This window comes from Octodon degus, unplaced genomic scaffold, assembly GCF_000260255.1.
Source record: "Octodon degus isolate 3935 unplaced genomic scaffold, OctDeg1.0 scaffold00242, whole genome shotgun sequence".
Taxonomy (NCBI): Eukaryota; Metazoa; Chordata; class Mammalia; order Rodentia; family Octodontidae; genus Octodon; species Octodon degus.
In genome coordinates, this window is record NW_004524818.1 from 2,436,916 (window position 1) to 2,451,019 (window position 14,104).

Consider the following 14,104-nt stretch of genomic DNA (forward strand, 5'->3'; position numbering starts at 1 on the left):
TCCAATTCATTCTCTTTTGTTCCTAACTTTCCTTATCCACATCCTGTCCACCTTCTCTCCCCATTCTTCCTCCTCTTCTTCCCGTTTCCTGCCACAATTCTTTGTCCTCTGTCTCTCCCTATACTCATACAGTCCCCTCACCCTCTCACTCTCCTCCTCGTCCCTCTCCTCCCCTTCTTCAGCTCTCTCCATCCCTCCTCTTCTCAGCCTCCTCCTTCCCTTCTCCCTCCCCTCTCTTGAACTTGCCTTTCTTCCTCTCCTTTTCCTCTTCTCCATCCTTTCCTTTGCTCTGTCAACTACCTCCAAAAAGCCCTGTCCGGCCCTCCATTCACGCCGAGACAGCTATGTTGTCCAAGCATGGCCTCACAAACCTGTAATCCCAGCACTGGGGAGACTCAAAACAGGAGGATTACCATGAAGTCGGAACTACATAGTGAGGCGCCATAGCAAATGCATTTAAAAAAATAAACAAGAAAAAAGAAGTGATAGATGAATTGTCATCAGGAGCCCTACAGCAGCCCTATACATCCATTGCCACTCACTAGAAGAGGAGGACCTCTAATGCATTAGGATGATGGCCTAGAAAAGACTGAATAGATCTGAGGAGTGGAAGTAAAGCCTAGGCCAGGAGCAAGGCAGGAGAGGGGCCTGAGCTTGACCCCATGTGACCCCATGTTACTCCCTGAACCCTGCACTGAGCTGTGGAGCACTGGCCTGCACTCGACCCACAGAAAGGGAGCTTACTTTCCAGGGAAGGGAACTGAGACCCCCATTAGGTAGAAAAACGCTGGGGGCTGGCAGGAGAAGCCTTTGCTCTTCCAATCATGGTCCCGTGTCTGGATAGCTGTCATCCTGAGGTCATCCCAAAGCTGGGCCCCGAATTACCTCCTTTCTCCAGGACTTGCCCTGTCAATGATTCTTTGGCCTCCCTCCCTTCCTTTTCTTCACTTACCTTCACCTCCCCACTCCTCCCTCAGCTATCCTTCCCTTTACTTCCCTCCCAAATCAACTCCATCCAGTGTCCTCTCCTGCCATCCTTCACTTCTATTGCCCTTCCTCCTATGTCCTCCTCACATCCGCTCTTCCCCTTCTCTCTCTTCTGTTCCTTAACTGTCCCTTCCCACATCCTCTCCACCTTCTCTCCCCATTCTTCCTCCCATCCCTCCCGTGTTCTCCTCCACCAATTCTTTGCTTTCCAACTCTCCCCATACTCATATGGTACACTTACCCTCTCACTCTTCTCCTTATTCAGCTTCTCCCCTCCTTTCCCTCTCCCAATCCCTCCTCTTCTCAGCGCACCCTTCCTTTCCCCTCCCCTCTCTTCAACCTGCCTCTCTTCCTCTCCTTCCCCATCCTTTCTTTTTCTGTCACCTACATGGGCCTAACCCCTGTCCCTCCCTGCATTCACCCTGAGACAGCTATGGTTTCCAAGCATGGCGTCACAACCCTGTAATCCCAGCACTGGGGATACTCAAAATAGGAGGATTACCATGAATTTGGAACTACATGGTGAGTACCTATAACAAATACATTTAAAAAAAGAAAAAAGATAAAGAAGCGATAGAGAAATTGTCATCAGGAACCCAACATCAGCCCTATACACGCATTCCCACTGACTAGAAGAGGAGGACCTCTAATGCAGGAGGATGCTGGCCTAGAACAGAGGAGGGAATACATCTGAGGAGTGGAAGTAAAGAATAGGGCAGGAGCAAGAGAGGACATGGGCCTGAGCAGTGACCCCAAGTGCTCAGACTTCCTGAACCCTGCACTGAGCTGTGGAGCACTGCCCTTCCCTCTACTCACAGAAAGGGAGCTTCCTTTCCAGGGAAGGGCAGTGAAACCCTCATTAGGTAGAGCAGGGTGGTGGCTGGCAGGAGAAGACTTTGCTCCTCCATTCATGGTCCCCAGTGTCTTGATAGCTGTCAGACTGAGGTCATCCCAAAGCTGGGCCCCCAATTACCTCCATTCTCCAGGACCTGCCCTGTCCATAGATTTTTGGCCTCCCTCCCTTTCTTCTACTTCCCTTCCTTCCCCTCCCCACTACTCCCTCATTCATTCTTCCCTTTCATTCCATTCCCCATCAACACCCTCCAGTGGCCTCTCCTCCCATCTCACTTCTATTGCCCTCCCTCCCATGTCCTCCTAACATCCCCTCTTACCCTTCTCTCTCTTCTGTTCCCTACCTTTCCCTACCCACATCCTCTCCACCTTCTATCACCATTCTTCCTCCCCTCCCTCTCCTGTTCTCCTCCCCAACTTCTTGGTTCACCTACTCTCCCTATACTCATGCAGTACCCTCACCCACTCACTATCCTCCATATCCCTCTCCTCCCTTCCTTTCCCTCTGCTCATTCCTCCTTTTCTCAGCCTCCACCTCCCCTTCCCCCTCCCCTCTCTTGAACCTGCCTCTCTTCCTCTCTTTCACCTCTTCTCCATTATTTCTTTTTCTCTGTCACCTACCTCGGCCTAACCCCTGTCCCTCTCTCCATTCACCCTGAGACAGCTATGGTGTCCAAGCAAGGCATTACAACCCTGTAATCAAAGCACTTGGGAGACTCAAAATAGGAGGATTACCATGAAGTCGGAACTACATAGTGAGGCCCCATATGAAGTACATTAAAAAAAGAAATAAGAAAAAAAAAAAAAAAAAACGAAAGAGAATTTGTCATCAGGAGCCCAACAGCAGCCATACATATCCATTCCCACTCACTAAAAGATGCCTTCTAATGCATGAAGATGCTGGCCTATAACAGAGGGAATGGATCTGAGGAGTGGAAGTAAAGCAGAGGGCAGGAGCAAGGGATTAGAGGGGCCTGAGAAGTGATCCCATGTGATCAGAATCCCTGAAGCCTGCATTGAGCTCTGGAGCACTGCCCTGCACTCTGCCCACAGAAAGGGAGCTACCTTTCCAGGGAAGGGCACTGAGACCCGCATTAGGTAGAGCAGGGCTGCAGCCTGGCAGGAGAAGTCTTTGCTCTTCAATTCATAGTCCCCAGTGTCTGCATAGCTGTCAGTCTGAGGTCATCCAATAGCTGGTCCCCAAAGGAGCTCCTTTCTAAAGGACCTGCCCTGGCCAAAGCTTCTGTGTCCTCCATCCCTTCCTTTTCTTCACTTCCCTTCCCCTCCCCACAACTCCCTCAGCTATCCTTCCCTCCCACATCAACTCCCTCCAGTGGCCTCTCCTACCATCCTTCACTTCTACTGCCCTCCTTCCCATCTCCTGACATCCAGTCTTTGCCTTCTTTCTCTTCTGTTCCATACCTTTCCCTCCCCACATCCTCTCCACCTTCTCTACCCATTCTTCCTCCCCTCCCTCCCATGTTCTGCTCCCCCACTTCTCTGTTCTTGGACTCTCCCTATACTCATACTGTACCCTCACCCTCTCACTCTCCTCCATATCCCAGTCCTGCCCTCCTTTCCCTCTCCCCATTCCTCCTCTTCTCAGCCTCCTCCTTCCCTTACCCCTCTCCTCTCTTGAACCTGCCTCTCTTCCTATCCTTTGCTTCTTCTCCATTATTTCTTTTTCTCTGTCACCTACCTCGGCCTAACCGCTGTCCCTCCCTCCATTCACCCTGAGACAGCTATGGTTTCCAAGCATGGCATCACAACCCTGTAATCAAAGGACTGGGGAGACTCAAAACAGGAGGATTACCATGAAGTCGGAACTACATAGTGAGGCCCCATCCCAAGTGTATTTAAAAAAAGAAATAAGAAAAAAAGGTGTGAAAGAGAATTTCTCATCAGGAGCCCAACAGCAGCCCTATACATCCATTCCCACTCACTAGAAAAAGATGCTCTCTAATGCATGAGAATTCTGGCCTATAACAGAGGGAATGGATCTGAGGAGTGGAAGTAAAGCAGAGGGCAGGAGCAAGGGATTAGAGGGGCCTGAGAAGTGATCCCATGTGATCAGACGCCCTGAAGCCTACACTCAGCTCTGGAGCACTGCCCTGCACCCTGCCCACAGAAAGGTAGCTTCCTTTCCAGGGAAAGGCACTGAGACCACCATTAGGTAGCGCAGGGCTGGAGCCTGGCAGGAGAAGATTTTGCTCTTCCATTCATTGTCCCCAGTGTCTGCGTAACTGTCAGCCTGAGGTCATCCCAAAGCTGGGCCCCCAAGTACCTCCTTTCTCCAGGACCTGCCCTGTCCACAGCTTCTGTGGCCTCCCTCCCTTCCTTTTCCTTCCCTTCCTTTCTCCTCCCCACTCCTCCTTCAGCTATCCTTCCCTATCCATCCCTCCCACCTCAACTCCCTCTAGTGGCCACTCCTCCCATCCTTCACTTCTATTGCCCTCCCTCCCATCTCCTCCTCACTTCCCCTCTTCCCCTTCTCTCTCTCTTCTGTTCCCTACCTTTCCCTACCTACATCCTCTCCACCTTCTCTCCCCATTCTTCCTCCCCCCTCCCATGTTCTCCTCCTCCACTTCTTTGTTCTCCAACTCTCCTACTCATACAATACCCTCACCCTCTCACTCTGCTCTACATCCCTCTGCTCCCCTCCTTCCCCTCTCCCCATCCCTCCTCTTCTCAGCCTCCTCCTTCCCTTCCTACTCCACTCTCTTGAACCTGCCTCTCTTCCTCTTCTTCTCTTCTTCTCCATCCTTTCTTTTTCTCTGTCACCTTCCTCGGCCTAACCCCTATCCCTCCCTCTGTTCACCTTGAGACAATTAAGGTGTCCAAGCATGGCATCACAACACTTTAATTCCAGCACTGGGGAGACTCAAAATAGGAGGATTACCATGAAGTCAGAACTATATAGTGAGTCCCTATACGAAATACATTTAAAAAAAAAGTTTAAAGAAGTGATAGAGAAATTGTCATCGGGAGCCCAACAGCAGCCCTATACATCCATTCCCACTCAGTAGAAGAGGACTCCCTCTAACGCATGAGGATGCTGGCCTAAAACAGAGGCAATGGATCTGTGGAGTGGAAGTAAAGCTTAGGGCAGGAGCAAGGGAGGAGAGGGGCCTGAGCAGTGACTCCAAGTGCTCAGACTCCCTGAAGCCTGCATGGAGCTCTGGAGCACTGCCCTGCAGCCTGCCCACAGAAAGGGAGCTTCCTTTCCAGGCAAGGCTGACAGCTATGCAGACACTGAGATCCCCCATTAGGTTGAGCAGGGCTGAAGCCTGGCAGGAGAAGCCTTTGCTCTTCCATTCATGGTCCCCAGTGTCTGGATAGCTGTCAGCCTGAGGTTTCCCAAACCTGGGCCCCCAAGTTCCTCCTTTCTCCAGGACCTACCCTGTCCAAAGATTCTTTGTCCTCCCTCCCTTCCTTTTCCTTCTCTTCTCTTTCCCTCTCCCCTCCTCCCTCAGCTATCGTTCCCTATCCTTCCCTCCCACATCACCTCCCTCCAGTCGCCACTCCTCCCATCCTTCACTTCTATTGCCCTCCCTCCCACGTTCTCTTCACATCCCTTCTTCCCCTTCATTCTCTTCTGTTCCCTACCTTTCCTTATCCTCATCCTCTCCATGTTCTCTCCCCATTCTTCCTCCCCTCCTTCCCGTTTTTCTCCCTCCACCTCTTTCTCTATCCCTCCTTACACTCATACAATCCCCTCACTCTCTCCATTTCCTCCACTTCCCCCTCTTCCTCTTCTTCCCCTTCTCCATCCTTTCTCTTCCCTGTCTCCTCCCTCCCCTCCCCTCCCTTCCTTCCAAATCCCTCACTTCCCTCCCTTCCCAGCCCTGAGGCCCCTCCCCTCCCCACCCACAGAGAAGTGAGTGCACTGGACTGCCCCCACATACATTAGGTAGAAGATGACTGCAGCCTGGAGCTGATACTGAAAGAAGTCTTTTCTCCTCCATTCATGGTCTCAAGTGTCTGGGTAGTGGTCACCACTGTTGATCTCTAAAGCTGGTCCTCCAAGTGTCTTCTTTCTCCAACATCAAACCTGTCCCTTGGCTGCCTCCCTTTTCTCTATCCATTCCTCCCTCCCCTATCCTTCCCTCCTCTTCCCCTCCCTACTGTCTGTTACCCTTCTTTTATCTCCCCCTCCCTCCTTTCTTTGCCCAACCCCTCCCCTCTTTTCCAACTCTCTCTTCTCTCCTCCCTTCTCCTCCCTCTCCCCTACCTCTCCCTCCCCTCATTCTCTCTTCTCATGCACTTCCCTCCCCCACAGCCTCCCTTTTTCCCTTCCCCTCCCTATCGCCTCCTTCTCTTTCCTCTCCTCTCCCTCCTTTTTTTCTCCTCACTCCTCTCCTTTTCCTTTCCCTCTCCATACCCTTCCTCCTTCACCACTAGTTCCCTCCTCTCCCCTCCCATCCTTGCCAAGAGACAGAAATGCACACAGACTCATCCTTTATTATCCCCATTTTGCCTTATTGTCCAGATTTAGTCTCCCTAAAGTTGAAGAAACTCCTCCCCTCACTGCCCCCTACACTGCTACGTTGTGTCCACTTCCTCTTCCGCACAATTCTTGGCTTCTCACAGGCAAGGGATCCTCTGGATCTGGCCTCATCTACTGGACTCTCAGGAGATAGCCCCTGAAACACAGGCTGCTCTTCTTCCTCCTGGCACTCTTCTTTCCTTCTCTTCTCTTCGATGGAGTACAGCACGACCACAGTGCGTTTCTGGTGTGTCTTGGGTCTCTGCTCCAGTACTGACAGCACTTGGTCAAGGATCTTCTTTCTCTGGAAGGAAAGGACAAGAGAAGGTGGTTAATCTTGGCCTGAAGCAGGACATCCTGCCCTGCTCTGTTCTCCCCTGCTCCAATGAGGGCGCTAGAGATAAGTAAAGGCTGAATCTAGGAGGGCAGGAAGACCAGGAGAGCCAGGGACCAGGGGCAGGGGCAGGGACTCAACGCAAGCCAAGAGCAGGACACAGCCAGTGTCTGCTCACCTCTTCTTCTCCCTCTCTCTCTGTCTCCTTCTTCCGTTCAGAGCTGCTCCGATTCTTCTCCTGCTTGGTCAAGATCTCCTGGGTTTTTACCCAAATGACTGTCCAGTTGCCATGTTTCTCATGGATTACCTCAGACATGACAAAGCCTTTAGATCTGACCTCAGTCAGCCTAAGGCGTGTCTCCACTGCTGAGCCCTCCACAGAGACGAGCCCCGCCCTACCTTTGTTGCATCACTCATCTTCTGCGGCCAATGGCAGCCCTGGGGAGGCTGGGACGTCACAAAGCCCTACCATGGCCTCTGTGGAGGGAGGGGCACAGGGAAGCCATGACACCTGCACGTGCTCCCAACTGATCTCGCGCCCTTTCTCAGCTTCCGGTGTTTAGCTCTCAGGCCCAGATGTCTGCTCCGTGGCCACCCCATTATGCAGGTCGTTAACCCTCCCTATTTATTAGTGTTTCGTGGCAGCTAAAGTCCCTTCGGGTCCTTAGTGGAATTGGGAACCACTGTCTTGGCCTACCATTTGGTCATATGCACCTTGCAACCCATCTACCTCTTGGCTAAAGCCAGACAACTTTTCACCTCACCTGCTTTGCTCTAGTGTGTTGCTTTGCTCCAGAACACAAAAAATTGTTCAGTTTCCTGTTTCCGGTCTGAACACATCCCTCCCTCTGTCATGACTCAATGTCCAAGTACGTGCTCTTCACAAGGAATACAAATGTGAACGAGAGCAAATATCTGCTAATAAAGCATAAAAGTCTATAAAGAATTGTGAAAAGTACTTCAATGAATATTCCTTTTGTACCAGGTCTCCTTCTCTTGTTTCCAGCCAGGGTAAAACGATGAAGATTGCAAATGTGCTGCCTGGGCAGGGATTTTACCCATCTGTGGGGAAGGTGAAGAAGCAGGTGCCCCTTGGCAGAAAATTGTCATGGGTGCTTAGGAGCACAGTGCTACCAGCCAAGACCGATGTGGGCACCAGGATGGACATTGTTCATCTTTGCATTGCAGGTTCTCCCTGGTGCAAAAGAGGAAAAAGGCATTCAGGCTGGAAAGGGAGAAAGACAAGAACCTTTCTTCCAAGAATGAGACTGACTCTATGTAGAAAATCTAATGAAAAAAACAGCAGCTTCTACAACTGATAACTAAGTCAAATTGGACTTCTAATCCTAGGATTTGGAAAAATCGGTACACTGATTTCCACAGTGATTGCACCAGTTTATACTTCCACCAACAGTGGAGAAGTGTTCATTTCTCCCCACAGCCCCTCCAGCATTTGTTATTGGTTGATTATTTGATGGTAGTCATTCTTTCTGAAGTGAGATGAGTGTTGTTTTAATTTGCATCTGTTCAATGACCAGTGATGTTAAACATTTTTTCATAGATTTATTTTCCACTTCTACTTGTTCTTCTCTAAAGTGCCTATTCATTTCAAATGACTATTTTCAGTTTGGGACTTTGAATTTGTAAGGTTGGATTGGATTTTTTTAAATTACTTATATGTTCTAGATAGAAGGTCGTCCTCTGAGGGACAATTAGCTTAAGATATTTAACACTCTGTCCATTGTCTTTTCACTCTGTTGGTGATTTCTTTTGTTATGCAAATATATTTTAATAAGATCAGATGGCAGCTGTTTCCGTACCACAGTGATACACGTGAAACCATATTTTTAGCACTACAATTTGTAAAAGGTAAATCTTGCAAATAACACAAATACCCATCAACAAAGGAATGGATAAAAAAGATACAGTCTTTTTAACAGTAAATACTACTCAGTGGTAAAAAAAGATAAACTTGAGACTTTTATAGTTAAATGGATGCACCTTGATACCAGTGTCATAAATGAAATAAATTATATTCATATGTGTAAATGTCATATTTTCTCCATGATGTGAGAAACTGAAAGTGTAAGTAAGGTCTATAAAGTACAATACTTACTGTGAAATTAGAAGAAACTATTCAACAGGAAAAAGGAACTAGGTTAGGTGAAAGAAGAAAGGACACTAGAGAAAAGAAAAAAAATGCAATTCAGTTATTCTGTTGGTGTATCTTAGGTCATTAAAAAGGAAAGGTTGTGCTGGTATCTACTGGAGAAATTTTTATGCCCATATATTTTATCTTGAGAATCTAATTTAAAGATAACAACAGGTGCTGCATTAATCATTGTGTTTCCTATTATTTTATCACAAAATTTTGTTTTACCTTTTTCTAATAAAAGAAAAAAGAAAAAAGCAAGAGTATTTTAATAAATGTATTTATTCAAATTCATTTATTCAAATGACTTAAACATTTCAGCTTTTAAAAAAAACTCAAAGTAGTTTTCATGTTGCCCTGTAGGTGATACAAAGCATCAGATTGTTCTCAGTCTTAGAGTAAATAAATGCATCCCAAGCCTGTGGACGTCTCCGTCCACTTTTTATTCTTGTCCTATGGCCCAGTATGTATTCATTTTCCTAGGAATATAGCATGACGCTCCAACAATATTAACTTGCATCACTGCAAATTGTGTAATTATAATAAAGCTTTGGCTAGCTCCATTACTTAAGTCCTCCTTTATCTTCTCTTCAAAGAGTTAGTGGCAAAGAATATAATTATTCCAGAGAGCTGCACCAGACTCAGGCACTGTAAGGAGTACTTTACAATCATTATGGTAGTTCACCTTCATAATAACATTAAAAGGTGATCATACTCTGCTTTGTACAAGTGATGAAACCCACATTCATAAATATTCATTTTCACATGGCCTGAATCATTCAGCTCATATGTAAACATGTGAGACTTGAGTTGAGGTTTGTCTGGCTTTTCAGTTGCACAATAATAATAAATAACATTATGATTACTATATATTACAACCTTCAGTGTGGCGTGATAGTTCTAATCTTCCCAATGTCCCTTCAAATTATATATCATTTTCATTTCACCAATGATCCAAAATTGAGAATAAGAGAGATCGCCTAACATGCACAAGGTCATACAGCAAGCACACAGGATGGTGGAATCATGAATCAAGACCTCTGCTTTGGAGCCGCGGGGATAGCTCAGTAGAATAAGTGCTTGCCCAACAAGGGCTAAGGGCCTGAATTGGATCCCCGGTTCTGAAATAAAAAATCTTTATTTCCTAAAGTTTCTGTCCTTTTCCACATAATAACCTGTTTATAAATTTACCATCAAGCCGGGACTGGACATCGAGATCACCACCTACCGCAAACTGCTAGAGGATGAGGAGAACAGGCTAGAGGCTGGGATGCAGAACTTGAGCATCCACTCGAAGATCACCAGTGGCTATTCAGGAATGGTGAGCTCACCCTATGGTGATCTCACAAGCCCTGGCTTTAGAAGCCTCCAAAGTCCTGGCTTCACCCGCACCAGGTCTGCTGTGGTTGTGAAGAAGATCCAGAACCACAATGGGAAGCTGCTATCTGAGACCTCTGATGTCCTGCCCAAGTGGATGGGTCACAGCAGCCTTGCCCAGCCCACACCCCTCGTGCGGCTGCTCCAGAGCCCATGGGGAGAGAGTTGTACAAGGGAGCATTGGGGGCGAGAGACCCACCTGAGGCTCACCTTAGCCCTCAATCCACCCTTGGGGGAACATTACTGCTTGGGATACCCCCTCTTGTCTGTGCCCTTCATCAAAACCCAATTCAACTGTCTTTTCCAAAATAATGCCTGGAGGGGCCAGGGAGATGGCTCAGTGGAATAAGAGCTTTCCTGGCAAGCGCAAAGGCCTGAGTTCAATCCCTGGTTCTGAAAATAAATAAATAAATAAATATATTTTTTAAAATATAATCTAATTTTAAATGTTTTTTTATCATATTCTGTAGGGACTTAAAGTTCAACATATCAATACTTGATGAAAAATACCTGTTCCTTATTATGCCTAAGATGTTTGAAATGCAGTGAGAGAGTGAGGTTAAGCTTAATAGCCTAAATCATTTGATAATAACAATAAGCTTTTCTTCTGGATGGTTAACAGCCTAAGTTTGCAGACCAAAATTAGAGAAAAAGGAGGGATACAAGGAAAGCCAACATTTTGGCCCTAGCCTTCTAAGGTCAATTAAGACTCAGGACATATGAGAACTTGTACTGTAATGTCATGTACCTCGGTAGTGTCCCAAATTTTCTGATCAAGAAGATTATGGAGCCAAAGAGGAAAGTGATCGATGACATAGAGTGGGCCTAAGGAGAGTCACATGGGGAGAAGACACTCCCTCAGGCTTTCACAGAGAGCACATTGGCCAAGCAATGGCTGTGACTCATCCACATGGCTGCACTGATAAAGGTTCTACAATCTGAGGTACAGGATCACAGGACAAATCCTGAGGGCATTTCACTGACCTTCTCAGACCCAAAAGCTACAACTCTTGTTGCATAGGTCCTGCTTTACCTTGGTCTTAACTATCCAGTAGAAAAGTATGAAGATGAAATATAAGAAATAAAGCCATGCTGTTAAGTTGAGCTGTGGGGGACTCAGGTCAATAATTTCTGACATTGCCAGTTAAACAAAAGACCCAATGCTATTATGGGCTACTGGACTCTTTTAGAATATTTTGCTGAGTTTACACACCTATAATATTCAATAATGGAACTTAGAAAAAATGGGGTATACCAATGAATGTCCATTTTGTATCTGTGTATTCAAAGAGGTTGGGATAGATATATAGTTGCATTCTCTTAATGAATAGAATGATTTGTTCTATGGTGTTTATAAATAGGATCACAAGTCTGCATCTTGTACAGCAATTAACCACTAAGAAGAATATATGCAGTGTATTATTTGTTGAAATTGTACTTCCGATTTGATTTGAAACTGTCTCATTGCTATCTGTTTATCAATAAAACTTTGAAAAAAAATAAAGTTGTACAAAATGTAAAAAAAAAAGAAGGGTTTTCTCATCAACAATGAAGAAGCCAAAAAGAAAGGAGTTCTGTTACTTATTTAGACAAACATTGACAATTTCTTTCAATAATTACAGTCACACCATTGCCTCATAGCTAAATAACTTTGGAGGACAATGGTAAGGGTTTGTTTGTTTGTTTGTTTGTTTGTTGTAAAACAAATGGGAGATAACATTGTCAGCAAGTCTCTAAATATTTCAAATGAGTCTTGTGCATTATGTAGGATGTCTTTAACACCTTCTGCCTTTAGTGCTGGAGAGACACGGGCTCTTAATACAGATGCTCTTTAACCTACTGTTCTGCTCAGAGGATGAGGACTACAGCATCCTTGACTTCACTGGGTGGTTCTCAGTTTGCCTTGTGACTTTTCTGCTTCCTATACTAATAGTACACCTTCCTTAGTTTCCCTCCACTAATTTGAGATTTGCTGTGATTTGTAAATAGAAGAATCCACCATTCTTTTTTTTTATTTGCTTCAAAAGGTTTGTTGTTGCAATAGTTGGTGTTGCATGGTAGAGTCAAATAAGCTTTAAAAACTCAGAAGAAGAAGCAAAGAGGGGAATGTAATGGAGAGAAGCAGTGTGGTCAACTGTGAGACAATTTAGAAATTGCTAATGGTCTTTAACAGAAGTAGACAGATTGGTTTAAAAAGAGCAACAACAAAAGTGTACATATTGCTGCAGGGAACTTGTCACCATAAATAAAAGTGGTGCATTCTGAGAAGTAAGTGTCAGGAGATGGTCAGGAGGGGAAGGATAGAGTGAGTGTAAGCAAACAGAAGGAAGCTGGGGCTACTGGCTCGTAGTTCCATCATGGCAAGTGCAGTGCACAGTTGATGCTTTTCCAATGTCCAGTCAAAGCATAGATGACATATTGTGTTGTCTCCAGGAGGTCTGGAGCAGGTATTGGGTTATATTTGTGAAGAAATTATAGTGGCCAGGCCATTGGCATTTCCGTATTCTAAACGGTCAGTCTCAAGGAAAATTTCTGTAACCTTTTGCCTCAGTTTGGGTTTTGTCCTTGATTTTACCCATGGAAATATCAATGAGTTTTAAATAGAATCCAATTATTAGACTGATAGGATATTAACCTTAGAGTTAGCTAAGTATTAATTGATAGTTCTTGAAAGAGAGGCAATTTAATCTGAATTAAGTACAGTTAATAATGCAGGGTACTTTAAAATCCAAACCCAATTCTAAATAGAAGTGTAGAAAAGTGTCTCTTTGGGCTATAAAAACACAACATCATTTTCGAAAATGTTTAGGTTGAGGTTATTTAATTAAGAAAAGATTAGCTTCAAAATCTGGCAAAAGTGGTGGTATTTAAACTGGTGAAGAGAACAGATTGCTTCTGTAATATCCTTGGCCACTTCAAAAGTAGTTCTTTACATAAAGTCATTCACCTAAAGAATTATTACATAAAACTATACATATTTACCAAGGGACTTATACTAGGCAAAACTATGTTTTTGTCATTTGAGTTATGATATGGGACTGAAAATAGCATTCTCCTATTTTTAAAAGTGTAATTTAAAGTAATAGTGTTTAAGATGTGTTCTGTATAGCCCCAGGGGTTCCACTGAGCCCCATTAAGGCAGTGGACAGGAAAGGTGACTTATAAAAGTGATGACTACAAAGAAGAGAGTTAAATCATTTGCATCTGACCTAGGTTTATGTTAAATATCATTTAAATGTGATATTTACTGCAGAATAATTTGCTAGTCACAAATCATCCCCTGGCAGGCAATAAAAACAGCAGTTGTAATGAACTTACTGTGAAAGCAAAAAGACTGAGTGTAAAGAATTTTGGATCCAGAAGTGTCTTACCTTTTAGAAGAATAAGTATTTGATATTTATGTAAATCTGTACAACAGATTTTCAAAAGCAGAGTTGGCAATGTTAGGTGGACTCAAAGTATTTTGGTGTTAAGATTTTGTGTAAGTCTTGGTCTATATCACTACTCACCTACCTCATTATTTACAAATGGTGAAGTCATGAATTCAAGTAAAAATAATACTGAAGTTGGGCATGGTGGTGCTCCCTGGAATCCCAGTACTTGTGAGACTGGGAGTGGAGCATCTTCAGGAGTTTGAGGCCAGACTGGGCTTTATAGTGAGCTCAAGACCACACTAAATCACACAGTGAGATCCTGTCTCCAAAAAAATGACCAAACAAAAATACTTGAAGCATGATGGAATCTGGTCTATTTTTCATCTTTAAAGAAATATTACAGCTTGTAGCAAGATGTTCTCTTAAGACTTTTAAAAATATTTTCCAGGGCTGGAGAGATGGCTCAGTGGTCTAAAGCACCTACTTAGAACAAGCTTAGCAAAAGCATCAGGGACCGCGGTTCAATCCCCCAGCACCACATG

At 45.1% G+C, this 14,104-nt stretch overlaps 1 pseudogene; it reads right to left on the minus strand.

Annotated features, from left to right (window-relative positions):
* Positions 1 to 6,317: 6,317 nt before the first annotated feature.
* LOC101565875 overlaps positions 6,318 to 14,104 on the minus strand; it is a 39,175-nt pseudogene continuing 31,388 nt past the window's right edge.